General features: G+C 37.4%; 3 pseudogenes; 1 reads left to right on the top strand and 2 right to left on the bottom strand.

Moving 5' to 3' along the window:
- LOC146892554 (olfactory receptor 4F15-like) overlaps window positions 1–21,748 on the top strand; it is a 48,944-nt pseudogene extending 27,196 nt beyond the window's left edge.
- On the bottom strand, window positions 166–710 carry LOC148120691 (small ribosomal subunit protein uS13 pseudogene; annotated as a pseudogene).
- Window positions 11,492–12,395, bottom strand: LOC148120690 (olfactory receptor 4K1-like; annotated as a pseudogene).
- Window positions 21,749–27,397: the final 5,649 nt, after the last annotated feature.

Genomic DNA, 27,397 nt, shown 5'->3' with positions numbered 1-27,397 from the left:
TATATTAAATATCCTCAACTATGTTTATTATGTATCACATATATGTACATCTTTTCTATTTTGCCTATGATATACTATATTGATTATCAGAATGTTTGTGGTTGTACTTAAAAACATTTTCTATGCTAAAAGAGCCCAACCTCATAGTGAAATTGTTAGATCAAATTTGTGATTTTTTTTTCACAGGCATATAAACTATTTATTAACAGCAAAGGCCAGGGACTCATTTCTTCTTGGATACACCCACAGTGCGGCCCCGGCGGCCAGTGGTCTTGGTGTGCTGGCCTCGGACACGAAGGCCCCAGAAGTGGCGCAGCCCCCTATGTGCCCGAATCTTCTTCAGTTGCTCCAGGTCCTCGCGCAGCTTGTTGTCCAGGTCGTTGGCCAGAACCTGGCTGTACTTCCCGTCCTTCACATCCTTCTGTCTGTTCAAGAACCAGTCTGGTATCTTGTACTGCCGGGGATTCTGCATGATGGTGATCACACGCTCCACCTCATCCTCCGTGAGCTCTCCAGCCCTCTTGGTGAGGTCAATGTCCGCTTTCCTCAACACCACATGAGCATATCTCCGCCCCACACCCTTAATGGCAGTGATGGCAAAGGCGATTTTCCGCCGCCCATCGATGTTGGTGTTGAGTACTCGCAGGATGTGCTGGAACTTCTCAGGGATCACAAGAGACATGGCGGCGGCACAATCGGCGACGTGTAGGCCTCCCGTGGAAGAGAAATTTGTGATATTTTTGAAATGAATCACTGTTACCATATTATGGCTCAAAACTGATATACATACTGGTTTCCAAATTTCTTTTGCCTCACATTTGACAACCCAGGTTATAATATTTTAAAAATAATTCATCAATATTAATACTACCTAATTCAGTTATTTGTCCTGGTTTGCATGTTGGCTGTCCAAGATTATCCCTAGCATGGAAATTATCAAGAAGTAGAATTATTGTACAGGGCAGGAACAATACCTGTTTTCAGTTCTTCCTAGCCTTACCCATCTTGTATCTCTGTCTCCTCAACAGAAGGTTGCAGCTTTCTGACTTCTACATACTTTTTCTGTGGAATAAATCTTTTTGTAACAGTAGCAGCAGGTGCAGCAGAAGGAGCATTGGGAAGATCTGTTGCTGCAACAGCAATAGCAGCAGTAGTTATAGCAGACACACCTGGAAAAACAGCTGCAGCAGTAGCAGCAGCGGTGGCGGCAGCAGCAGCAGCAGCAAGAGGAAGAGACACAACAGCATGAGTAGCAACCGCAGCAGCGGCAGCAGTATCAACAGCAGCAACAGCAGAAGGGCTGCAGCTGATGTGGTAGCAGGAGGAGGAACACAAGGAGCTACAGCAACACCAACATCAGCAACGAATGCAGCTGCTGCAGCAGAACTAGTAGCTACAGCAAAGGTAGCAACAGCAGCAGCCAAAGGAGCAACAGTTAACAGCAGCAGCAACCACTGCCGCAACAGAAGCAGAAGCAACAGTAAGAGAAGTAATCACAGAAGCCGCAGCTACAGTGGCAGCCGCAGCTGCGGCAGCAGCAATAGCAGCAGCTCCAGTGTCTGGAGCAGCTGCCTCAGCAGCAGGAACAGCAGCAGCAGTCGCAGCAGCCACAGGAAAAACAGAACTGTCAGATGCAGCACCAGAAGCACCAGCAGTGAGAGTATTAGCATTTGCAGCAGGAGAGGCAGTAGCATCAACTGCAGGAAGAACAACAGCCATAATTGCAGCTACTGCCACAGAGGGAGCAGCTACAAAAACAGTAGCCCCAGAAACAACAGGAGCCGCAGATGCTTCTGTAGAATCAGATGAGTGAACTACATATTCCGTTTCATTGCTTGTATATTTCTTCCTGCTGGCTGTAACCTTTAATTGAGAGTTGAATAGTAAAGGTAATTTTATTTTTTATAATACAAAGCTGTTTTCCCCAACAGTCTTTACGAGTTGACTCTTGAATATTAAGAATTTACTTCATAAAAATTTTATGTGCTCAGTTTGTCATAAGAGGCCATGGAAAGTTTGGAGAATTCTGTTTCATTTATTTCCATGTGAAAAAATATTTTTTATTTTATTTTTCAAATTTTTAAATAGGATACTCCTTATTTTGAGCTTTTTCTTTCATGTATGCTTTTCTAACTCATATTTCTAATTTCTATAAAACTGTTATAAAATAAACTCTGATAGTGACATTTAGCAGTAAAAGTGACTTTTAAAAAATGTGACTTTTGGTTATTCCATGACAAGTGTGAGGAGGTCCTGTCTATCCGCACAAAGATAGTTTTCCACACGGACTTTTATGATCCTTCCTTTTTCTTGGGAAACCTAAATCTGAAGGTGCTCACAAAAATGAAACCAGGTTTTTCAAAGCAAGGCACACAGTGGAACTTCAAAGCTCTCAGTATGATAACTTGGAATAGTTGGAAGATGTAAGACGATTTCCAAATTCCACATTCATCCACCATAAAACTTGGCAACTACAAGATATGTTAACACATATGTTATCTTCAGATCCACTTATAAAATTCAGCCACGTATCCACTTTAGTTAAACAGTGGAGCTGACAATGTTCTTGGATGTCTTTGAGGAAAGTCGTGTGAGATGGTGACCATCTTTTCTATTATCATTTTGAAAGTATGGGAAATACTACGTTTTTTATAATTAACCCCACTATACCTCTGAACAAACGTGAAATTTTTTATGGGAATGTTAGGGTGCAGAAACATAGATGCAGAAATACCTAAGGAACCATTCATTTATTCAACATTTGCCCAATATTCTAAATGTTTCTTTAAATTTTGGTAAAAGTGTGATATTTTCATTAATTAGGATGAATCCTTCTGTCACACTGGGTTGAAATAAAGTAAAACCAATAACACCACATCCATTTCAGGCATTTTGAAATGCTTTTTTCTAGAATAATTTGTGAAGTTACCTGACTTGTATATTTGGATTTCTTTTCTTTCAAATTTTGTATTTCCTTCATTGTCTTTTATTTCAGTGGCATCCTTGAAGGAATTTGAAACAAAACACTCAGTAATTGATTCATATTTCACAAAATATGATAAAAGTTTTATGGGGGAAATGAAATTACCTACCTCTTTTAGAACATATATTTTGATAGATCCTAAAACAAATCAAGAAAAAAAAATATAGCAATTTACATGTAAAGACGACTATCCTATATTTATACAAAGAAACTATGTAGGTCATTCATTGTAATTCATTTGTAAATGGTTACTTTAAATTTTGATTTGGGAGGATAATGTTTCTTGTTTGCTTTAGAGAAAATGGTTTTAATGAAGAGGCAATATTGATAAGTGTAACTGAAATAGAATAGAAACATATACTATCTTGAACTATTGCTTAATAGAGAGAAACATGCTTTGTATAGGATCAAGTCATAATCCTGAGATGTGGCTTGACTGTCAATGAACAAACAGACAAACAAAAGGTAAATGTTTATTTCTTTAATGGAACCCTTCACAGAAAATTATCCCATGAAATTATAAAATTGAATCAATCACTTTTGTTCATTTGTAATTTAGGAATTGAAAAGTGATGTCAATATGCTAAAAGAAAAACAATTAGTTATACACAAAGTTTTGTGGATGAATAAACCTCTGCGTACAATTGTAAAAGCTAAGTTTATAAAACATTCACACTTGTGTATGATATTTATGACTACATGTTCCCACATATTCTCATGTATTCTTTTTGATTAACTTGAATGAGAAGGAATATAAACTATAAACTAGGTGTAACATTATCCTCTAGTATTGATGCAGAGTTATTTAAAGCAAACACAAACTGCATTTCTAATTAAATATTGCCTATTAACTTTCTACAGATTAAGCAGTTCTGCTAGTATTCAAAGAAGATCTTCTATAATAATTTTTAAAATTATTATACATTAGCTTGGAGTAACATTTTTATACTCAAAATCACTTATGATAAGTCTTTTTCCGCACGTAATTTAGTATGTCTTCAGTTGTCATTCATGTGCTGACTATGTTTAGGTAGCCACGTTGGTGAGACTCCCAGCAATTTTAAAGACCACAAGAGAGAGGTGGTAATGGTACCTAAGTCAGACTGAGCAGGTTTTTATTCTTGCCTCTTTGTGGATGGCTTCCCTTCCTGCGGTGACACCTGCAGGAACCCACTCATCCACCAGTTTACAGAGCTTATGAGTCCCAAGGATGAGATTGGCATGAACATAGTTATCATGGTTCACACAGGCTGTTTGCTGACATTTCAAATTTGTTTAACAATGACTGGATTCACGATGTGAGACCTGCAGGGTGCTGAAGGTGTTTCTGGAGAACGGGATACACAATGTAGCTATCCATAGGGAGCATTCCAAGTACAAGACCTTCACCAGCATGTGCTTGGTTTACAAGCTCAAGTACCAGGGCCACAGTGGGTCTACATTGCCAGTAAGAATTTGTAACAGCCTCAGCTCCTCTCCTTATTCAGCTGTACTTACTATATTTCTTGGAATATAACCTCGTGCTCACCCTTACCATACACTGCAGCTGAAGTATAAAAACTCCCTGGTGTCTCAATATTTCTGAGTCTCTCCATAACTACACCATGAAATTATTTCCAACTCTGTTATTTTGATGTATATGATGCTATCTTTTGAAATAGCAGACTTTTAAATAACATTTCTATGTGCATGGCCTACTCAATATGCTATCATATGCCTATGGTACAGCACAGCCATGCAAGACCATGATCTCAGTGCTTAGCAAGGCTCCAAAAGAACAATATAAAGAAGAGAGGAAAATTCAGAACAATTTTTTTTTAAATCTGCGCTTTAAAACATGATGTATATACTTTGTACATTTATTGCTACCATCATTTTTTCAAGAAAAAGAAGCACTGTTTATTTTCAACTTTCCATTGTTTATATTTGTCAAACTACCTTTCATGGTCTCCCAGTACCCTCTGTTTTCTTATTCTCCATTTTTCTTTCTTTTTTCTAACTACTTAGTTCATTAAATCTTTCAGATAAATACTACTTCGTTACAGAGTTACATTTCAGATCTTATTTCAATCTTATACATTTGGAATGTCACTGAAACTGTATAACGTACTTAACTTGTTATCATATTATACACACTATTTTTTACCATGCATTTGATCGCCATCTCTTGGCTCATAAATATATAGTTCACCCTGGTTTTAAAACAAAACAAAAAAAGGAAAAAAAGCAAACAAACTATAAAAATTCATTTTTGAAATACTGACAACATGCAACTCTTACTTTTCCCTTGTTTCCTTATAGTATTTCCACGTTTTGGAACTAGTCTCTTCAAAAACTGATATATTCGCCTTGGTGGAAGATGCTTCACACTATCCTAGAAAAAAAAATACCAAAATGAGTTACACAAGATTTTCTCATTACTTTATAGGAAAAAGTAAACTACTATTTTAAAAACAAGTATTTCAATATTTCTTAGTTAAATGTAAGTATATTATTTCAAAATATATTCAAAAATAATATATGCTATCTACATCAAGTACATGATTATTTGTAGTAGAGTATGGGATTATTACCTATTTATTCAATAAAGAAGTTTAAAAACATAATGCTATTAGCTCTATGTACATTTTTTTGCAAATCTTTTTATTATATATACAAAATTCTGACTACATGTATGCTTGGATCCCATGAGAGACCAGCTCTCATTACAGATGGTTGTGAGCCACCATGTTGTTGATGTGAATTGAACTCAGGACCTCTGAAAGAGCAGTCAGTGCTCTTAACCTCTAAGCCATCTCTCCAGCCAGCTAAATTGTTTTATTAAAAAAAAATTGTAATAATAGTATTTACATACCATTGGTTGCTTAGTTTTGCTGTCCTCACACATATCTTGATCATCTTCCAATACCACTGTTCATCACAAATAAATGTACTTAGCTATACCACAAACATTAAAGAAAAACACAAATTGTACGTATAATAGCCAAAAAATCTACAGTAAATACTATTTTTTCATTTTTCCATTTGAGAATTTCAATTCAGCTTATTTACCTTTAGCTGAAAACTTTATTTTAAGTGGTACTTATACTTCAATATAATCTTTTGACAGATGTCAAATATTTGTTTTTTTGTTTTAGGCAAAAGAATTAGAAGGTTTAGTCCCAATCGCATCTTTATCCTTAAGACACATACCTGGGCTCAGATAGCTGATCTGACCCTGGGCATCCTCTAGGCACTCCGAGCCACAGAAAGCATGTATGTCAATCCCGACTCTGGCTGCTCTAGGGCCATGGACCCAATCATGACTTGGCCCTTAGCAGCATCCTTGGCACAAATGAAACCCTCACCCCAAGGGGCAGCACAGGACAACCACATTTCTATGGCACCTACTGTGGCATGACTCCCACACTCCAACCAAGCCACAGGTTCCAGCTAAGATCATATCTCTCTGTATAGGCCTTAGTGGCAACCTAAGCCAGACCTTCAACACAGACCCCGGTTTTGTTTAGGCCACTGACCTTAGGTAGCAGGTCTGCATGGTCAACATCCAAGTGATATTCCCGTCCACTCAGATCAGAATGGCCGACGCATTTTTCTGTTGTTGTCTCCTAAGGATTTGTATGACAATTTTTAAACTTTTAACTTATCTATTTTTATTCTACAAGTCTACATTTATGAACTATTGTTTCCAATTTTGTGTTCTTAGGAGATTTTAGTGTGTGCCAATGCGGGAATCTCTGTGTCTTTATGTATTCCTTGTGCATTGATTCTCGCTTGTTTTGTCCTGTTCGAGTTTGTTTTGTTTTTATATTATTTTATTACTATACAGTTTTTGATATTTTATAGATTTTTTTCCTAAGGCAAATGTCTATAAAATATAGAAAACTGAATAGTAATAAAATAACATAACTTTTATTATAGGTTTTTCTCACCCTAACACTAAAGGTGATATTTAAAATATGATTTATATACTTTGGACATTTATTGCTACCATCATTTTTCTTCGAAAAGTAAGAAACATTATTTATTTTCAACTTTGCAGTGTTTATATTTGTCAAACTACCTTTCATGGTCTCCCAGTACCCTCTGTCTTCTTATTCTCCATTTTCCTTTATTTTTTCTAATTACATAGTTTATTAAATATTGCAGATAAATAATACTTTGTTATAGAGTTACATTTCAGATCCTGTCTCAATATTATAAATTTGGAATGTTACTGAAACTTTATAAGATACTTAACTTATTATCATATTGTACACATAATTTTTTCCATTTTATAAATGTATAGTTTACCCTAATTTGAAAGCAAAACAAAAAAGGGAAAAAAAGCAAACAAACCAGAAACAATGCATTTTTGAAATACTGACAACATGCAACTCTTACCTTTCCCTTGTCTACTTATAGTATTTCCACGTCTTGGAACTAGCCCCTTCATAAACTGATGCATTAACCTTGGTGGAAGATGTTTCATACTATCCTGGTAAAAACAAATACCAAAATGAGTTATACAAGATTTTCCCATTTCTTTAGGGGAAAACTAAACTACTGTTTTAAAAACAAGTCTTTCAATATTTCTTAGTTAAAAGTAACTTGTATATGTTTCAAAATATATGAAGAATATATGCCATCTAGATCAAGTACATGATTAAACTGATATGGTAAGAGAAATGTAAACATCACATTGATGACAATGCCTGGTGTAAAGCTTGTTCAGCATCAAAGGAATTACAATTTTTCAGGAAGAACTTAAACACTGAGCAGACTATTTGCTCAGTAGACTAGTCTACAGTTACCTGAAATAGAAACTAAAAGTGTCTGAGTTAGTTAAGATCTAAAATATCCCATAGACTACTCAATATCCATGCTCACTATTCTCGTTATATTCTCTGACTTTTGTAAGTAAAACAGAAGTTTGAAGTTATTGTTTGTTTACAAAATAACAGGAGTATTTGTGGATCACTTTTCATGTTTTCAGGTATTTTTAATAACATATTTTCATATTTTACCTTTCATTTTTACAATTTATGAATAAAATAAGGAAATAAGAAAAATGAGGGAAAATAAAGCGAAACTAATATGGACTTCTGTGCATTCTAAGAGGGTTCAAAATTTCTAAATAAATATATTTAAAGTTGAACTGTAAGTTATGAAATATTCACCCCAAATATTAATGTATAAACACTGCATATAACATATACTTGCTTGACTACTTTAGAAAATAATATTTATTAAAATTAGGAATTAAAGTTTTACATACTGATGATTGATTGCTTTTTTGTTATCAGTAAGTTTCTCCTTTACCTCTGATTTCATTTCCAAGTCTGTTTCTGTTGAAAGAATTTAGTATTTATTTAATTCCAATAAATTATGAATGAAATCTCTAGGCCCTCAGTACAGGGGCAAAATTCCAGCTTCTTCCACCAGTAGCCAGCCAGTAGCAAGCTTGCTACAGGTAGGCTTCTCCAACAATCCCCCATGGATTGTACCCTGTAAGCTGCAAGGCCCATGCCTGCCACCAAACACACCCACCTCTGTCACCTCAGAGGATAATCAGCCAGCAGGCTGGGCACCCCACTCTCTAGGTTCTCATTACTGAGGAAAAATTGCAAGTCCCTCCCCAAACTGCTGCAACTTCGCTAGCCAGGCAGCAGGCAAGCTTCCTGCAGGTAGACTTCTCCAACACCCTCACCCCTTTGAAATGGACCCTGCAACCCTCAAACCTCAGAGGAACTCTGAAGCACAGACTGTGACTGCACAGCGCAGACCAAGAGAGGGGACAAAGAGAGATCTCAGGGGCTCCCTGAGACAAAGACGGCAACTACAGAGTGCAGAATAAGAGAAACTCTCTGAGACATAGACAGCAACGGTAAGCATTTGACCAAGACACAAAGAAACTTCTGGCACCAATTGGAGGCAGAGATAGATAGATAACAATGGAAGAATTAATTCATACTAATTTATAAATGAAACAAGCATGTCACAAGTAATCCTAAGGGTACAATAGTGGCACACCTACCTGGGTAGTAATCAATAGCTCTTTAATGGACAACTCAATATGAGGAAAATAATTTCTGGTACCGGAAACTTGGTCAAATACCCAAGGATTGTCAAGTCTAGGATCTTGGGGGAGAATATAAAACCAATACTTTACTCAAACAGCATAATCCCTAATTATTCTTTAAATTATTATAACCATAGAGAAGGATAGTTTTTAACCTTTATTAAGACATATTTTTTCTTTGCAAGGATAGAAACCATTACAGAAAACAACTGACTAAAACCAATATTGGGGAACCCATTCCCAGCTAATACATCAACAATATTGCTCAGGCCACTAGCACTTAGAAATAATAATAGAGAGAGGACATAAAAGACTATAAGAGCAGAGGAACAGGAAGTTCACGATGAGACTGTGCCTCTGTAGTATATCGTGCATTTACTGTTTAATTTCAGAGAATCTACACTCATTAAGTCTTAGCAAAATGAACGACAAATAGGACCTGAACAAGAACACCGATAGACATGCTAATATAGAAGAGGGAAAGCACTTAAAGTATCCACCCTAGAAAAAGAACAGCTAAAGAATATTGAGAACTGAAGAAACAATCTTCTCCATGAAAGAGCATTCCCATTGGTTATCCACTAAAAGATGGTCAGCCAGGAATACAAAAGCATACAAATAGTAACAAGTAACAAATGAACTGATAAGACTGTATTTATATGTTTAGACAAGTGTGTGTGTGTGTGTGTGTGTGTGTGTGTGTGTGTGTGTGTGTGTGTGCGCGCGCGCGCGCGCACAGTGAGAACAAATAAAGTAAGCAAAGTTTTCAATCAAAAAGAAGACAGTAGTGCTGGATCCATCTGAAGAGGTGGATGAAAATGAAGGAAGGAGAAAACAGATATAGTCACAACATGGTCTCAAAAATATAATTTAAAATGCTTTAAAGAATAAAATGTAGACTTTATTTAATACTACAATTAAGAAGATCCAAATGGCAAAGAAAATATGTAACACAGAAAGAATGTAAAACCAACCTGGGAACTAATAAAAAGCAATGATAAGCTTAAGAGAGCACATAACATGGAAAAATACAAAAGCAAAGAGATTGAATCCAGCTTTCTGGTTGAGGCAATTGAACCTGCAGTCAAAGTAAGCTTAGTCTTAGCTAAGAGTATAATTGTTTGTGAGTTAAATTAGGTTAAAGAGTACAATAAAAGGATACAACTGGGAGAGAATCAATTAATCCCCTGATATTAGCAATTAACCATATTCCTGTTTGGAGGAATAACTCCATTGCCCACTCAGAACCTCATTGAATTCAGGAATGCAGTTGGAGAGAAACTTTCACAACAATCTCACAGAGAACCCAATTACATCTCTTATCAAGCTCCATAAATGAAAACCAGAAGCCACCATGTCAATGATAATGTTATAAAGGACTGAAGCCTTCCGGCCTGCAGAAGACACAATACTGTACATATCAAAGAGGTATACCCTTCCTTGGAACATGGGGTCACTAATTCAGTACTGTTAAGCAGTCTTTCTCTTTTTATTTTTATTTTATTTTTAATTGTTTTATGTGTATGTGTTATATAAACATGTGAATATAGGCTACCATGTAGTCCAGAGGCGTCAAATCTTCTAGGGTTTGAGTTACAGGTGATTGTGAATCACAAAACATGAGTTCTGGAAACTAAATTTGGGTTGCACTTTTTAATTGTTGAACTTTCCACCACTGTGTGAACAGTTGATAATATTATGAATACTATTACATATTAATTTCATTTTCTGTGTTGAGTTTTTGTTAAATCTTTATTGTATACATTTCTTTAATGCTCTGGGTAGATGAATAAAACTTTCAAGAGTGGGTCTTAGGGAGCCCCTCCCCTTAGTCCTGGCAGCTTGTGCAGGGGATTATTTCCTGAATAGTCCCTTTAGTAGTAAGGAAATAGGATGACCTCATGGAAGTTCAACTATCTCAGCACTTAAGATTCAAGGGAGACTACAGAACCAAAGTAGTCAATAACAGTCATGAAGAAAGATATTCAGCAAACATGACCACTTGAGACAGCCCTATTCTCGACATAGGAACACTCTAGGCAACACAAGACTCAGATTCAATCTGGTGGCTTAATGGGTTGTGGGGCCAGTAGAGATTAGGTTACATGCTTTGATAATTGATTTTATAATGGGACAATAAAAATTTAGAAAGTAGCAAATGTAATAGGTACCAGTAATTTGATATTAACCTTAAGTTTCACTTGAGATAACCAAAATCATAATTTAAAAGATTATTATCATTTTATACAGAGACGGTTATTTTCCACATAATTGTCAATGAAATTTGCAAGCACAGACGGTTGAATGACCCTTTTAATAACTTCTATAAATTTGAGAATCCTTATAGTCTATAGAAAAAGGAAGAGTGTAATTAGTTTAGTTACCTATAAGTTAATATTCTTATAATGTTAAATCATAAAATACACAAGGAAATTTATATGCCAGCATTAGTAATTCTTCATAGCATTTCTAATCTCTTTGTTCCTTAAAATGTAGATGGATGGGTTGAGAAGAGGTGTAATGAGAGCATAAAATACAGCAAAAAACTTTTCCACCCAGTGTATGATGACTGGCCACTGATAGATGAAAATACAGTGCCCCCATAAATAATATGACCACAGTGATATGAGCAGTGCAAGTAGAGAGAGCTTAGGGTGCCCCATCATTGGAGTAAAGGCATACAGTAATAAGAATAAGAGAATAGGAGATCAGCAACAGAATGAAACATATGGTTGCTAGTACCCAACTTTCAGCATTAATCAATATTTCTAGAACATAGATGTCCATGCAGGTCCATGATGACCAAAGAAATATCATAGAAAAAACTGTCCAATTCCCAGGATATACAGAAAAACAGATTTACAATTATAACCAATTGGCTTATTGAATGCACAAAGCCAATGATCCATGATGTCATCACTAATCCAATGCACATATGTCTGTTCACAATGCTGGAGTAATGGAGTGGCTTACAGGTGGCTCCATAATGGTCATAAACCATTGGCACAGCAGTACCATCTTGCTCTCTCCAAAGAAGTGTCCAAAGAAAATCTGATACATGCACCCTCCAAAGGAGATAGTCTTTTTTTCCTTGAGGAAGTCTGTGATCATCTTAGGTGTAGGGACTTAGGAATGACAAAAGTCAATGAACAAGAGACTGGTCAACAGGAAATACATAGGGAAATGGAGATGAAGGTCAATGACTATTATAACTACAATGAATATGTTGCCCAAAATGGTGATTAAATATAGTGAGGAAAGTATCACTAAGAAGAAGAACTGGAGCTCCCAAGAGTCACAAAACCCAAGAATTATGAATTTAGATACCATATACTGGTTTGGTTCTTCCATTTAGTTTGGTTCCAAATTAATCTAAAGGAAAATAAACAGTAGTAGATTCTGTGAACGTCAGAGGATTTGTATTGAAAGGATTTCTTAAACTCTTCTGATGGAAGTGATTGATCTTGGATTTTTGGGTATACCACTCCCTGTAAGTGTCATTCATGGTGTGTTCTAGAATCCTTACTCTCGTTTATTTACACAGATTATTTCTTGTATATGGGTAGAAGAAGAAATGTATGCAAATGCTAATGGCCATTGACAAAACTGGGATACTGTTCTGAAATACAACTGAAGTATAATGATGTAAAATGTAGAACTATTTTAGTAAAATATAGATTTTACATGCTCAACGTATATTTTTGACATAATTGTTACAAGATGAAACACAATAAAAAACATACTTTGTAAGGTTGTGATAAAACTCTATATGAAACAATAAAGAAATCTTAAGAGAAAAGAAACAAAGTCAGGTACAGTCAAAAGTAAGCATTTCATGTGCAACTGAGCATATAAGCATAATAAAATATTCTTAATCTTCTTTTTTGAATTTCTCATATCACATTTGTATAATCTTATCATTCAATAAAGAGGTATGGGTGGTGATAGACACTCCAAATGAGGAGCTCTAATCAATTTGATACTGTATATGTGAAATAAATGTAAAAATTTAAAAAAATAATCTTTGGTAGATACATGATAGGAAAATAAAATCCTATATAAACTTAAAATAATAGATTAGCTCTTTAGTGAATCTTAGTAACTATATGATTAATGAATATATGAATAAATAATTTAGTAAAAATTACAAATAGTAATACTAGTTGCTAAAATTGCCAACTGTTTAACAATGACAATAGTTAATTGCATATGAATGTTGAAAAGTCTGTGAAAAGTACGATATTTAGTCCTCTAAGCTAAAGTCATTGGAGAGAAATGTTCTCTAATCATAAATTTCAAAGATTATGGGCTCTGTACAAAATTGTTCAAAAACCTAAAATATACCCAATTACATTGTATCAGGAAGTTTAGTGTTCAGAAAGCTCATTTAGGGTTTGGAGAGATGACTCAGTAATTAAAAGTATTGGCTGCTCTTCCAGAACAGAGTACCTGAGTTCAATTTCCAGAACCCACATGATAGCTTGTAATCATTTAGTCAAAAGTGATTTAGACAAAGAAAACACTATTTGACATTAAATTTTTGCTGAAAAGAAAATAGCTTCTTACAAACTGAAATCTGGAAGTCAATATAGAGTTAAATGCAAAGGAGACTGGGGTGAAAAGCAGGGTCTTAACAGCTATCATGTGACTTCCAAGTTAGAAGACCCTCAGTATCTGTAACTGGAACAACCTATCTACTCTCTTCCAGAGTACAATGGTTTTGTCATTTCTAGAACGTTTATAATTTTTCTAATGACTTTCATTTTCCTTAGACTTAAAAATTATAACTTTTAAAAGAGATGTGTAAAGTTTGCTGTCTCTGGAGTAGATCTAAACAGAGAACTCTCAATAGAGGAATCTAAAATGGCTGAAAGACACTTAAAGGAAATGCTCAATACCCTTAGTCACCAAAGAAAGGCAAATTTGAGATTCCATCTTATGAACATGGATACTTAAAGGAAATCCCACATTACTTAGAATTCAGTATAATAAAGGCTTATTTATTTAGGGGTAGACTCACAAATCACAATCTTCTGCTCAAATGGGAAATAGCAACCAAATCCATCAGCTATAAGAGAAGCTGGATGCCTGCTTTACATCAGCATTTATAGTATAATAGGCCACACACAAGTGAGCAGGTAACTTAAAGGCTGCTGGCTGTAGGAATGCCTGTAGCACCTATCCCTTTGTTTAAATAAGAAAGTTCTAAGCCTAGTACAAAATTATATACAGTAAGAACAAATATCAGCTATTAAAATTAGAATTTCAACCAGTATAAACAATATCAAGCAATAAATGTGATAAATGTTTCAATAATTATCCTATCCTAAGGAGCTTAAGTCTTATATTATAAATAACTTGGCAAAGTCATGAGAGGAACGTTGTAACATGAGGGGGCTGGCTTGTTGGGGTTTCCGTCCTGCCCGGTACCCCACAACTGGCAAATCCCAAAGAGAAATCACACACAAGATTCCATAAGATTATAAACTGATTGGCCCATTAGGTCAGGCTTCTTGTTAACTCTTATAACTTATGTTACCCCATTATCTTTATCTACATTAGCCACATGGCTCCGTACCTTTCCTAGCTGGGCAAGTTACATGCTGCCTCTTCGGTGGTCTGCGCAGGAGTGGCAGAGGGAGCTCTACTTCCAGAATACTCCCAGTCTCTTTGCTCCACCCCTACTTCCTGTCTGGCTTTCCCGCCTATACTGCCTGCCTGGCCAATCAGCATTTTATTAAAATGATTGACAGAATACAGACAATTCTCTCGTATCATTTCCCTCTTTTTTTTTTTTAAACAAAGGAAAATACCCATAGTCCATTTGTTGGGAATGTGGGCGTAGTATTTCAGGCTACTTCCTGCTGGTTGGGGGCGCTGATAATATTATGGGGACCTAAAGAAAACTTAGAGTTATAATCAAGTCATGACTGGAGTATCCTCTGAGTCTTGATCATCTCAGGCAGCAGTCTTGAACCAGTTCTGGATGAAGAACTCAGACATTTGGGCCATCTGTTCCTGTCGGAGATTTCTCAGGTGGTCTCCCTTGATCAAAGCTGATTTTTCTTAACTCAGAATGAATCCATAGCCTCTCATTTTCTGTGGAAACAAAAGCAAAATCTCTTCTCCAAAGTAGCATACCTTTTGACTTCAGTTTTGAAGCCAAGGTATTTTCAAAATGCCTATCTTGGGTTAGTTCAGCAGTATTTATAAACAAAAGTCTTTTAGCAGCTGTTGCTCCTTCCTCAGCATTCAAACAATTCAAAGAGAGAATAATAGCATACAGTATCAAGATTCTCTGTTTATTTTCCATCTTTATGCAGCTTTATTTCAACCTCTATTTCTTTTATTTTTACTTTTACTTTTTGAGACAGGTTCTCTGTATATCTTTGTCCTGGAATAACTCTGTAGACCAGGCTGTCCTTGAACTCACAGAGATCCTCCTGTCTCTGCCTCCCCAGTGTTGGGATTAAAGGTGTGTACCACCACACCTTGAGGTCACAGAGGTCAATCTACCTCTGCCCCTTGAAGTCACAGAGGTCAATATGCCTCTGCCTCCCAGGCATTGGGATTAAAGGTGTGTACCACCACACCCTATTTCTCCCTTTCTTTCTTTTTTATTTTTAATGACTTTAACCTTTAGCCTGCATATATTTTTAACACAGTGTAAACCAGTTAGAGGTTTTCTTTCTCTTTGAATCTCTCTTTACTGTATATCTCTCTTTTTCTGACTACATAAGCCTTTAATTTACTAAGCAATATGGAGAGCCGTGGCTTTGATGGCTAGATCCAGCTCATTTTTTAACTTTTCAGCCTCATGGCTAAGATACCAGCCAGAGCTGTGTTCACTGCCACAACTCTATGGCATTTCAAGGTCCTTGCTAGCAAGCAAGCTGCAGCATTCTGCTCACAGACCACACTCAGTCGGACTGCCTGCCTGAAAGAGTCAGAGTTTGCCCTGGCAGGACAGTCCAGAAAGCCGGCATTTTAAAACAGCGCAGCTTTTTTTCCTGCTATGACTGAAAACCGAAAAGCATGCATTCAGATTTTTGTAAGCACAGTTTAAGTGTTTAGTGGCAGGACCTCTTAAAAGAGCTGCAAAGTTTTGCAGTTAAAGCTGAATCAGGAAGCCTCTCTTAGATGAGAGTGCTTGCTTGCCTCTAACAAGCAGAGCAGACCCGAGAAATTGCTCCTACCAAGAAAACATGCTTTACTCTATTCTTTCTCAAACTTTCTCAGGCTTTCTGTGGATTCAGTTATCCACGTTGGGCGCCATCTGTAACATGAGGGGCTGGCTTGTTGGGGTATCTATTCCTGCCCGGTACCCCACAGCTGGCAAGTCCCAAGGAAAAATCACACACAAGACTCCATAAGATTATAAACTGATTGGCCCATTAGGTCAGGCTTCTTGTTAACTCTTATAACTTATGTTACCCCATTATCTTTATCTACATTAGCCACATGGCTCCATACCTTTCTCAGCTGGGCAAGTTACATGCTGCCTCTTCGGTGGTCTGCGCAGGAGTGGCAGAGGGAGCTCTGCTTCCAGAATACTCCCAGTCTCTTTGCTCCACCCCTACTTCCTGTCTGGCTTTCCCGCCTCTACTGCCTGCCTGGCCAATCAGCGTTTTATTAAAATGATTGACAGAATACAGACAATTCTCCTGTATCAGAACGTAACTACAACTATTTAGTTTTCAACACCATCAAAGACCTGAAAAGGGAAATAATATTACTTGAGTAAGCAGGACGTGCAATGAAGCAACTTCCAAAATGTGCAAAAAATAACAGAGACAACTGGCTACCTGGTCAGTCACTGGAAATCTCATTTCCAATGTTGGAGCAAACAGACTTGACTAAGGCCCAGAGTAATTGACAGACTATTTTCAGAGGCAGAAATTTTTTCAAAACCATATTACCTTGTCTTGGCAAGATTTGACAGTCCTTTTTTCTTGTATCCTGCTTGTCCTGTCTGGACATCATGCATTTTGTTAGTAGTCGATGCATGGGCAGTTTCTTGCCCAAAGGCTAGTTTTGCCAAGAAGAAAAAAAAAAGCCCAAGTGGAGTGTCTTCGGTGCTCAACATTCTCTCAGTAATAGTTCAGTGCAGTCAGGAGCATTCGTGTCTCACATAAATAGAACCCTAAATTATTTAAAAGGCATATCCCACAACATTTTGAAGTGGTTGAAGATTACCTATATATGCATAATACAATTTCTATGTATCTAAAGAACCTGATTAGTCTTACTACAATTATGACAAACTTGGATGGCTATTGACCTATAATTCTTTATACCTATTTTCTTAATTATACATTACATTTTTAAATAAGCTGTATAAACACAATACTTTAATCAAGATCAGAAATACATATACATATAACAAAATTGACCTTCAATTTAAATCAATAAACCAAGATCTATACCTATGCAAATTTCTATATCATATCCCCCTTTAAATGTAAATAAACATTGATAAACACTATTTGAGAATATGGGCATAGTTCTCTCCAAACTGCTTCCTTCTTTTTGTTGGGCAAAGTAATTCTGGGGGGTGTTCACGGCAACTGTTCAGGAGGTCTTGGTCCATCAAACCATATTAGGCTGGAAGGATGCCACAGGTTCTCATCCTCTGTGGAAACAAAAGAAAGAATCTCTTTTCCAAAGCAACAAATCCTTAACCCAAATTTTAAAATCAAGATACCTTTAACATATATAGTTTGGTTTAGCTTAGCTGCCCATACAATGAAATATCTCTCTGTACTTAGCTCATTTGCAGTTAGAAACTTCAAAGAATACGTAATAATATACATAATTCAGACTCTCTGTGTATTTTCCATTTTTATGCTATTTATTTTCTTTATTTCTTCAATTTATGACTACCTTACTCTGTCTCTTTAAAGACTTTGTTTTTTTAATAAAACAATTTACTTCTTTTTATTACTCTCTATACTCTTTTTCTTCTTTCTCCCAAGCCTACATACACTACATGCATTTTTAAAACACACCGTGTATTGTTTATATGTCTTTTAAGTCTGAAACTGCCCTATTGTGTGCATTTGTAATCCTTTTCTGACCAGGACCGGTTCTTATTTATTTATTTGTTTGTTTGTTTGTTTTGTTTTGTTTTGTTTTTGTTTTTCAAGGCAGGGTTTCTCTGTAGCTTTGTAACTTGTCCTGGACCAGCTCTTAAAATGCTAAAGCAGCTTGGCTAGTACTAAGGCTTCTTTGCCTTTTGACTTAGCCCAGTCCAACATGACAGAGCAGAGGGCTGTTTAGTGTGAGCCACGCTTCAGCCCCATTTTCAGGCACACATCAGGTCTCTGTTGCTGTTAAGCAAGTTGTAGCCCTCTGCTCACAAACCACATTTAAATGCTTCATAGCCAGACCTCGAAATAATCAGAGTCATTTGTGTTGTCAAACCAGAAAACCATCATTGACACTTTTTTTTCTTTTTTTTTTTTAATGCTACCATTGAATCATGAAGACATCTCTTAAATGGGCCATGGTCAACAAACAGAGCCCATGCAAAAATAAATGAGGCTAAATTTTGTTTTTTAGTGTCTAGAAGTCCTTCCCAAGCATTCTCAGGTTTTATGTGAATTTAGCTAGTCCATGCAACAGAGCACTCTAAAATAGCAGAAAGACACTTAAGGAAATGCTCAACATCCTTAGTCATTAGAGAAATGCAAATCCAAATAACTCTGAGATTCCATCTTATACCTGTAAGAATGGCAAAAAAAAAAAACAACAAAACACTGATGTCAACTTATGCTGGAGAGGTTGTGGGGTAAAGGGAACATGTCTGCATTGTTCATGGGAATGCAAGCTGGTATAGCTACTTTGGATATCAGTATGGCAATTTCTCAGATAATTAGGAAACAACCTTCCTCAAGACCCAGAAATACCACTTTTGGGTATATCTCCACAACCTCTCCAGAATAGGCTATCATTGGTGTTTTTGATTTTATCCATACTGACAGGTGTAAGATGATATCTCAAAATTTTTTTGATATGCATTTCCCAGATCGCTAAGGAGTTTGAGAATGACCTTAAGTGTCCTTTGGCCATTTGAACTTCTTCTGTTGAGAATTCTCTGTTCATTTCAGTACCCGATTTTTAAGTAGGTTAATTAGAGTTTTAATGTCTAGTTTCTTGCGTTCTTTATATATTTTGGAGATCAGACCTTTGTCTGATGCGGGGTTGGTGAAGATCTTCTCCCAATCAATAGGTTGCCTTTTTGTCTTAAGGACAGTGCCCTTTGCATTGCAGAAGCTTCTCAGTTTCAGGAGGTACCATTTATTCATTGTTGCTCTTATTGTCTGTGGTACTGGGATTCTACATGGGGGGTTCGGGTCGGTTGGGGGGAAGGAGAAATGGGGAGAGAGAAGAGAGAAGGGGGATTGGGGAGAGCTTGGGGGAATGGAATAATTGAGATGGAGGAAGGGTGGATATGGGAGCAAGGAAGAAGATATCTTAACTAAGGGAGCCATTTTAGGGTTGTCTAGAGTCTTGGCTCTAGTGGGGTTCCCAGGAGTCCAAGGGGATTTCCCCAACTAGGTCCGTGGGCAACAGAGGAAAGGGTGCCTGAACTGGCCTTCTCCCATAGACACACTGATGAATATCTTGCATATCACCATAGAACCTTCATCTGTCAAGGGATCGAGATAGAGACAGAGACCCACATTGGAGCACTTGACTGAGCTCCCAAAGCCCTGATGAAGAGCAGAAGGAGAGAGAATATAAGAAAGGAAGGCAGGACGGCGAGTGGTGCGTCCACCCATGGAGACTGTGGAACTGAGCTAGTAGGAGCTCACCAAGGCTAGCTGGACTGGATCTGAACGAGCATGTGATCAAACCGGATTCTCTGAATGTGGCTGACAATGAGGGTGGACTGAGAAGCCAATGATAATGACACTGGGTTTTGATTCTACTGCATGGACTGGTATTTTGGGAGCCTAGTCTGTTTGGATGCACACCTTCTTAAGATGGAGGGGGGACTTGGACTTCCCACAGGGCAGGGCACCCTGACTTCTCTTAGGACTGGAGAGCGAGGGGGCGGTGTAGGGAGGAGTAGGAGGCAAATGGGAGGATGAGAGGAGGTGGAAATTTTAAATAAATTAATTAATTAAAAAAATAAAGAAAAGAAAAGAAAAACAAACAAAGAAACAAAAACTTGTTATCAAGGAAAAAAATTAACTGCCTTGGCCTGTTAATAGGGTGGAGAAAACTAAACCGAATGCTGGGAGACAGGAAGCAGAGTCAAAGAGAAGCCATGGAGCCATCACTGGAGACAGATGTGTTGGTAGGCCATGACCTCGTGGTGATGCACAGATTAATGGAGAAGGAATTAATTAAGATATGAGTTAGCCAATAATAAGCTAGAGTTAAGGGGTCAAGAAGTGATTTAAAGAATATAGTTTCTGTGTGATTATTTTGCGTCTGAGCTACTGGGCAGCCAGGAAACAAGTGTTTTTTGTTTTTTGTTTTCTTTTTACTACAGTGTATAGATAACAATTTATCAGAGAGACATAATACTTAACCAATTATTTTTGCATGATAAATCACTGTTCAGAGTCATAACAGGACTCCAAATGTGTACCAAAGTAAAGCAAAACAACCATTTTCTGCTGTTATCAAATGTTTGTGAAAATGTTTAAGGTTTATATTTAGTGCAGAGTTGCCTCATGGGAACAAAATTTTTTTATCTATATCATATTCCTTTGAGACCTCACAGTTTCAGAATTGGGAATATCAGCAGGCAATGCATCTATCTGTTGTTAAAGTCAAGGAAAGTAGAGTGTTTATAGAGAGCAAAGTTTAAGATGACAATTTTTTAAAGCCTGACTTTAAAACCTTTCTTTCTTTAACATTTCTAAAGAGCAAATATATTAAAAGACTGAAGTGTTATTTCTCTAAAGATGCTACATGGCTTTTGTCGAAAGGAGCAGATGACTATCTTAGCAGACTGATATGTTTAACTGGTCATCAGTGTTTTCAGTCATGCTTGTATGAAAAAAGTCAGAGAGGAATAGACAAACTATTCCTGCTTCAGATGTTTCTGTGTTATTAAAAACAAGCTCTGTGTAAAACATATTCAATTTTAAAAATTTCTGCAGGCAGGTTTTTTAGATCATCAGTAAAGCTTTTATTTGAGGGCATGCCATATACAGAACAAGTAAATTATTAATAATATTAATATTATTTAGGATGATATTAATAATTTAATATCCTTGACTTTAACAAGAGATAGATGCATTGCCTGCAGATATTCTCAATTATAAAACTGCGAGGTCTGAAAGGAATATGATATAAATAGAGGAAAATTTCCTTCCCATGAGGCTACTCTGCACTAAATATAAGCCTTAAACATTTCAATGAACCCTTGGCACAGCAGAAAATGGTATAAGTAATGTCATGTACACATATCAAGGAATTTGTAAGCATTAAATCCCAACAATATGGTCATCCAAAGAAGACATACATAATGACCAGTGTGGACTAGAAATCTCTCACAACCCCCTTCCCTCATTGTGTATGTGTGACCATTTCCTACTTTCACTGTAGATAAGTTTCTGGCCATTCTGGACTTCATGATTACACCCATCCTGATCCATGCCATGTACACACTGAGGAACAAAGACATGAAGGTGGCAATGAGGAGAATGATTACTCAATTGCTCAACATGAGCAAAATATCTTGATCTACAGAAGCACAAAATGCATCTTCTAGTTGCTCTCCTATAAGCATGGCTGAAGACTGCTTGGTTGAGACTATTTATTTTCCTTTATCCAACAGTTTAAAAATGTTGAAAAATTTATTTCAAGTTGACTGACACTAATACATCTTAAGAGGAATTTATAATTTGTTTTGTGCTGATTATACTCTTACTAGCCATAGAAAATCTAAAAAGAAAATAATAAATTTATATCCACAGTACTTATTTGCAAAGCTATTTTTATAAATTTATAGCTTCCTATCTTTCTTGAGAAAAAAGAATCTTGTATCTTAGTGCATTTATATTTGGCAATCAAAGCATGTTCATTTTATATGCTGGCTGAGGAATAGTTACTATTTTTTCTTACATCATACTATGAATTTGAAAGAAAGGCAATAAACTGAATAAATTTTGAAAATATCTTAATATCTAAGAAATTGAGTTTTTGCTGGACTTCACTGCCAATGATAATAATACACCTTTTAGTCACTAAATGTAAGACCTCTAGTCCGCTGTGTACTCAAACTGATTAACCTGGTTTTAAGAGAAGATTGAAAGAATCATTCTTACTTGTCTTGGACTTCCCTTATAAATAACTTTTACAACCTAACCAGAAATCTCAAATTGTTTGCTTTTCCAAGCCTCTGGAACAGATACATGTATCATTTGGTGATAACAACAAATACAGAAGTAGAAATTAACTTCCTGAAATCAATCAAAAATCTAAATGCAACCACTTACAGTTATTGTTTGGTAAACAGTGATTTTTTTTTCTAGGTGTTGTGGGAGTAACTTCCGCTGCCTCAACCAATAATCACTGAAGCAGGAGCCCACAGTGCAGCGGGGAGCGACTTCCGCTCCGTCAGCCAATAGCTGCTGAAATACCAGCCCACTGGGGCGTAGTATATTTCTCTCTTAAAAAGAGAAGCAGTTCCGGATAAGGCCCTCTTGGTTCCGGCTCTTGGTTCCGGTGCTCGGTCTCAGCTGCTGCTCCCGGCTCCTGCTCCAGCGACTAGGCTCCCTTCCTGACGGTTTATGGTGTATGTAAGTTTTACCCCCCGCCAAATAAATAACCCCTTAAAACATAACTGGTGTGGGATTGATTCGTTAATAATTGGTGCCCAGCGTTTGGTTTAAGAACCGCCCCACCCCCCCACCCCCAGCTCGGCCTCCCAGGATACACAGGTCCGGACAGTCTCTGCCGGCTTACTTTGCCCTGTTCGGCACGGATTTTTAAATTTCTCCTTGCAACGTGAGTCAAAGAGCTCACAGCGCAAGCTCCCTTTGAAGTTCCAGCAAGCTGTTTGAAACCCATAACTGATTAGGAGTGCTGAAAGCAGCTTGACCCTTAATCCCGGCACAGGGACACGGGGCCCAAAGCACTAGGCCTCTTTAGCAACAGCGCAGTGGCTGTGTCACGACCCTCTGCATCCGGTTGAACAGAGCAGCAGGGCCTTGTTTATTGCCTTGTTTTTTGGCCACTAGAAGCTCTCTGACCTTTTGTGATCTGTGGATTTAACCTCTGGATTTGAGTGTATATATTCTAGAGTTTACTTTCTCAATCAACACCACTGCCACGTGGATTCAGGTGCACCCCACCTCCTACTGGCAGGCAACGGTCATTACAGGTAAGATTTTTCTTTTCGGTTGAAAATAAATACATACATACATACATACAAGTACAATTTCCTTTGATTGAATATGTCGGAAAATATTACTATCCAAAAGTTCAATGGTTTTTTCAGTTGCGCTAGGAGGATATTCTGAAGGATGTCTCAGATATTCCTCTTACTTTGTTATTCCTGGGATCTGTTGCTTTTCTGGTGTTTGGCTATTTTATAAGAAAGATACAGTCCTTACAGACTGAATCTACAATGCTGAGGGCAGAGATTAAAACCTTAAGAACAATTCAGACTGATACCAACCTCCTCAAAAAAGAGTTTGGAGATTTCAAGGAGGAAATTAGATCAGAGTTTGGAGTTTTCAAGCAGGAGACTAGATCAGAGTTTGGAGTTCTCAAGGAGGAGAATAGATCTTTGTTTGATATGACTCAGTCAACTGGCCAAAATATCAAGAAGGTACAGTCTGATATTGCTTCTTTAGAAGGGAGCGTCACTGCCCTGGAGGAGGGGACAACCACAATGACGCATAACCTCCAGTCCATGACTGTAAGTGCTGAAACATTAGCTGAGAGGATTATAACCATTGAATGTGAAAATCGGACTTTATCAAAAGGGTATGATAGATTAATTGACAGGATTTCCATACAAGAAGGCACAGTACATGCCATGAGGATTATGTCCAAGGAGGATATCGTGTCTCTGACGGACAAGCTCCATGCCTTAGAATCGTTAATGAAGGCTTTGGAGCATAATACTGGACAGGAGATTCAGGACTTACAGAAGGCAATGGTGAGCAGATTTAATAAGATTGAGGAAATCATAGACTCTGATGAACAGGAGCAAAAGGTAGAAAGGCAACCTTCACCTCAAAAAACTCTCAGTCTACATAGAGTTATATCTGCCTTTCCAGTAATAACATCAGAAAAGATAACTGGCTCCAAAAACCCTAAGGTCGTTAAAGAACATACATGGGAGCCTATACGTATGAATGATCTGAAAGAATTTAAACAAGCAATTGTGAATTATGGACTACATTCATCCTTTGTTAGGGAGATGTTAAAATCCTGGGCTCTGAGCAACAGGGCCACCCCTAAAGATTGGAACCAGCTCACATCAGCTGTCCTTGAGAACGGACCTTTATGGCATTTCAAATGCCTATTCAAACAAGAGGCCAGACTTTTACAACAACAAGAATCAGCGAAAGGAATTGAGGTTTCTCTAGATCAAATTCTAGGGGAAGGACCTTACTCTGATCCTCAGGAACAAGCTCTTTATGATGAAAACATTTTATCCATATGTGCTACAGCAGCTCTAAGGGCCTGGGACAGGGTTCAAGACTCAGGTCAGAGAGTAGAATCGTATGTCAGGGTCAAAGAGGGTCAGAGAGAACCCTTTAGTGACTTTTTGCAACGACTAACTAAGGCTGTACAAATAGGGATACCTGATCCAGAAGCAAGAAATATAGTAATTGAGTCTTTGGCTTATGAGAATGCCAATGTAGAATGCAAAAGGATCCTGGGGCCTTTAAAGCTCAGATCAGCGCCTTTGGACGAATGGGTTTTACATACAATGAATGTTGATACATTTGATTATGGCAATGAAACATGGGTACAAGAAGCAATTTCCAAAGGTAAAAGGAGACATCAGATTACAAAATGCTTTCATTGTGGCAAAATGGGACACATGAAAAGGGACTGCAGACAATGGAAGTCCAGGAATAATGCCTCTTCTAGGAATAACAGGAATAGGAGGACTCAGCCTTCAGGTTTATGTAGGAGATGTGGAAAGGGCAGGCATTGGACGAATGAGTGTAGGTCAACAAGAGATAAACAGGGCAACCCGTTGCCATCGGGAAACTCAATAGGGGGCCTCTCGAAGGCCCCCATGGCAAATGTGGTCCAGTCATTTCCGATCACTGCAGAGAACATGCCTCTTCAGGGAAATTAGAATGCCCCATGCCTGCTGTTAAAAGCAATAACGGCCTGAAGGATGAGTTAAATGTGGTGAATGAATCAAGAAATCTAAGAGGACAAAGTAAACGAATATTCTGGCAGACTTCTATAAATGAACAAAGGCCACAGCTAAGAGTGTGTGTAAATGGCAAACTTATTACTGGCTTACTGGACACAGGTGCGGATGTAAGTATCATTACACCAGAGTCTTGTCATCCGCATTGGCCTCTTCAGGAGGTAGATATTCAGTTCTTAGGAATTGGAACCCTATCTCGAGTAAGACAAAGCACGAGATGGGTCAATTGTATAGGTCCAGACGGACAAATAGGAAAACTAAGGCCATATGTAGCAAATATTGCAGTGAATTTATGGGGCCGTGACCTATTGCAGCAATGGAATACCCAAATTAACATTCCTGCTGCTTCCAGAGCCCATATTTCTGAGGACAATATTACAAGATATTACAGATGGCGGAAACCAGCCATTAGAGCTATACAAGAACACAACACAATTGATGGCTCTTCAGAGGTACCAACAGCCATGCCTCTACAATGGTTGACTGAGAAACCAATATGGACTAAACAGTGGCCTTTAGCTGAGGAAAAGTTACAGGCTTTAGAACAGCTGGTACAAGAGCAATTAGATGCTGGACATATAGAAGAATCTACCAGCCCTTGGAACTCTCCTGTGTTTGTTGTTAAGAAAAAATCTGGTAAATGGAGAATGGTGACAGATCTTAGAGCTATCAACAAGGTTATTCAACCTATGGGCCCTCTGCAATCTGGAATTCCTCTGCCCTCCCTGTTACCAAAGGGATGGCCTCTTATAGTTATTGATCTGAAAGATTGTTTCTTCACTATACCATTACAAGAAAAAGATAGAGAAAAGTTTGCCTTCACAGTGCCTACCTATAATAACTCTCAGCCTGCAAGGAGGTACCAGTGGACCGTCCTCCCACAGGGAATGTTGAACTCTCCCACCCTGTGCCAATATTTTGTAAGCCAACCATTGACAATTATACGCAAACAATTTCCTAAGTCCATAATATACCACTATATGGATGATATCCTGATATCTGATCAAAACAAAGATACCTTAGAAAGGCTGTTTGAAGAAGTAAAACTAGTATTACCTAAATGGGGATTGCAAATTGCTCCTGAAAAAATTCAGAGAGGAGATTCTGTTAATTATTTAGGTTATAAAATAGGCTTACAAAGAATTAAGACTCAAAAGGCACAAATCAGGAGAGACCGGTTACGAACGCTTAACGACTTTCAAAGATTATTAGGAGACATTTCCAGTCTACGACCAGCTGTTGGGATAACACCTGATCTAATAATTCATTTAAACAAAACCTTAGATGGTGACAAAGATTTGAATAGTCCCAGAGAGTTAACAGCTGAAGCAGAAAAGGAACTGATGATGGTTGAGGAAAAATTACAGGAGGCACATGTAGATAGGGTGGATCCAAATTTTAGTTGCATTCTAGTTATATTGCCTTCCAGAATTTCTCCTACAGGAATTTTAATGCAGAGGGAAGATACTATTTTAGAATGGATTTTTTTACCACACAAACCAAGTAAAAAATTAAAAACTTATGTGGAAAAAGTCTCTGAATTGATTATAAAAGGAAAATTGAGACTTCGTCAATTAGCAGGTATAGACCCATCAGAAATTATAGTGCCTTTCACTGCTGATGAGATAAAAAAGTTGTGGGAAGACAATGAACCATGGCAAAGAGCTTGTGCTAATTTTTTGGGAGAAATCAATAACAATTACCCAAAAAGCAAGAGACTTAACTTTATAAAGAGAACTTCTTGGATCCTCCCTCGAATTGTCCGTGATGCTCCAATAACCGGAGCCCATACATTTTATACCGATGCTAATAAATCAGGGAAAGCAGGTTACAAATCAGAAGAATTGAGTAAAGTGGAACAAAGTCCTTATGATTCTGTCCAGAAAGCAGAATTATATGCCATCCTTATGGTGCTTAGGGATTTTAAAGAACCTCTTAATATAATTACTGACTCACAATATGCAGAAAGAGTTATTTTGCATAT

The sequence above is a fragment of the Myodes glareolus genome, chromosome 10 (assembly GCF_982192425.1).
Source record: "Myodes glareolus chromosome 10, mMyoGla1.1, whole genome shotgun sequence".
In the NCBI taxonomy this organism is placed as follows: Eukaryota; Metazoa; Chordata; class Mammalia; order Rodentia; family Cricetidae; genus Myodes; species Myodes glareolus.
Note: the sequence above shows the minus strand (reverse complement) of the source record. Positions and strands in the feature narration are given on the sequence as shown.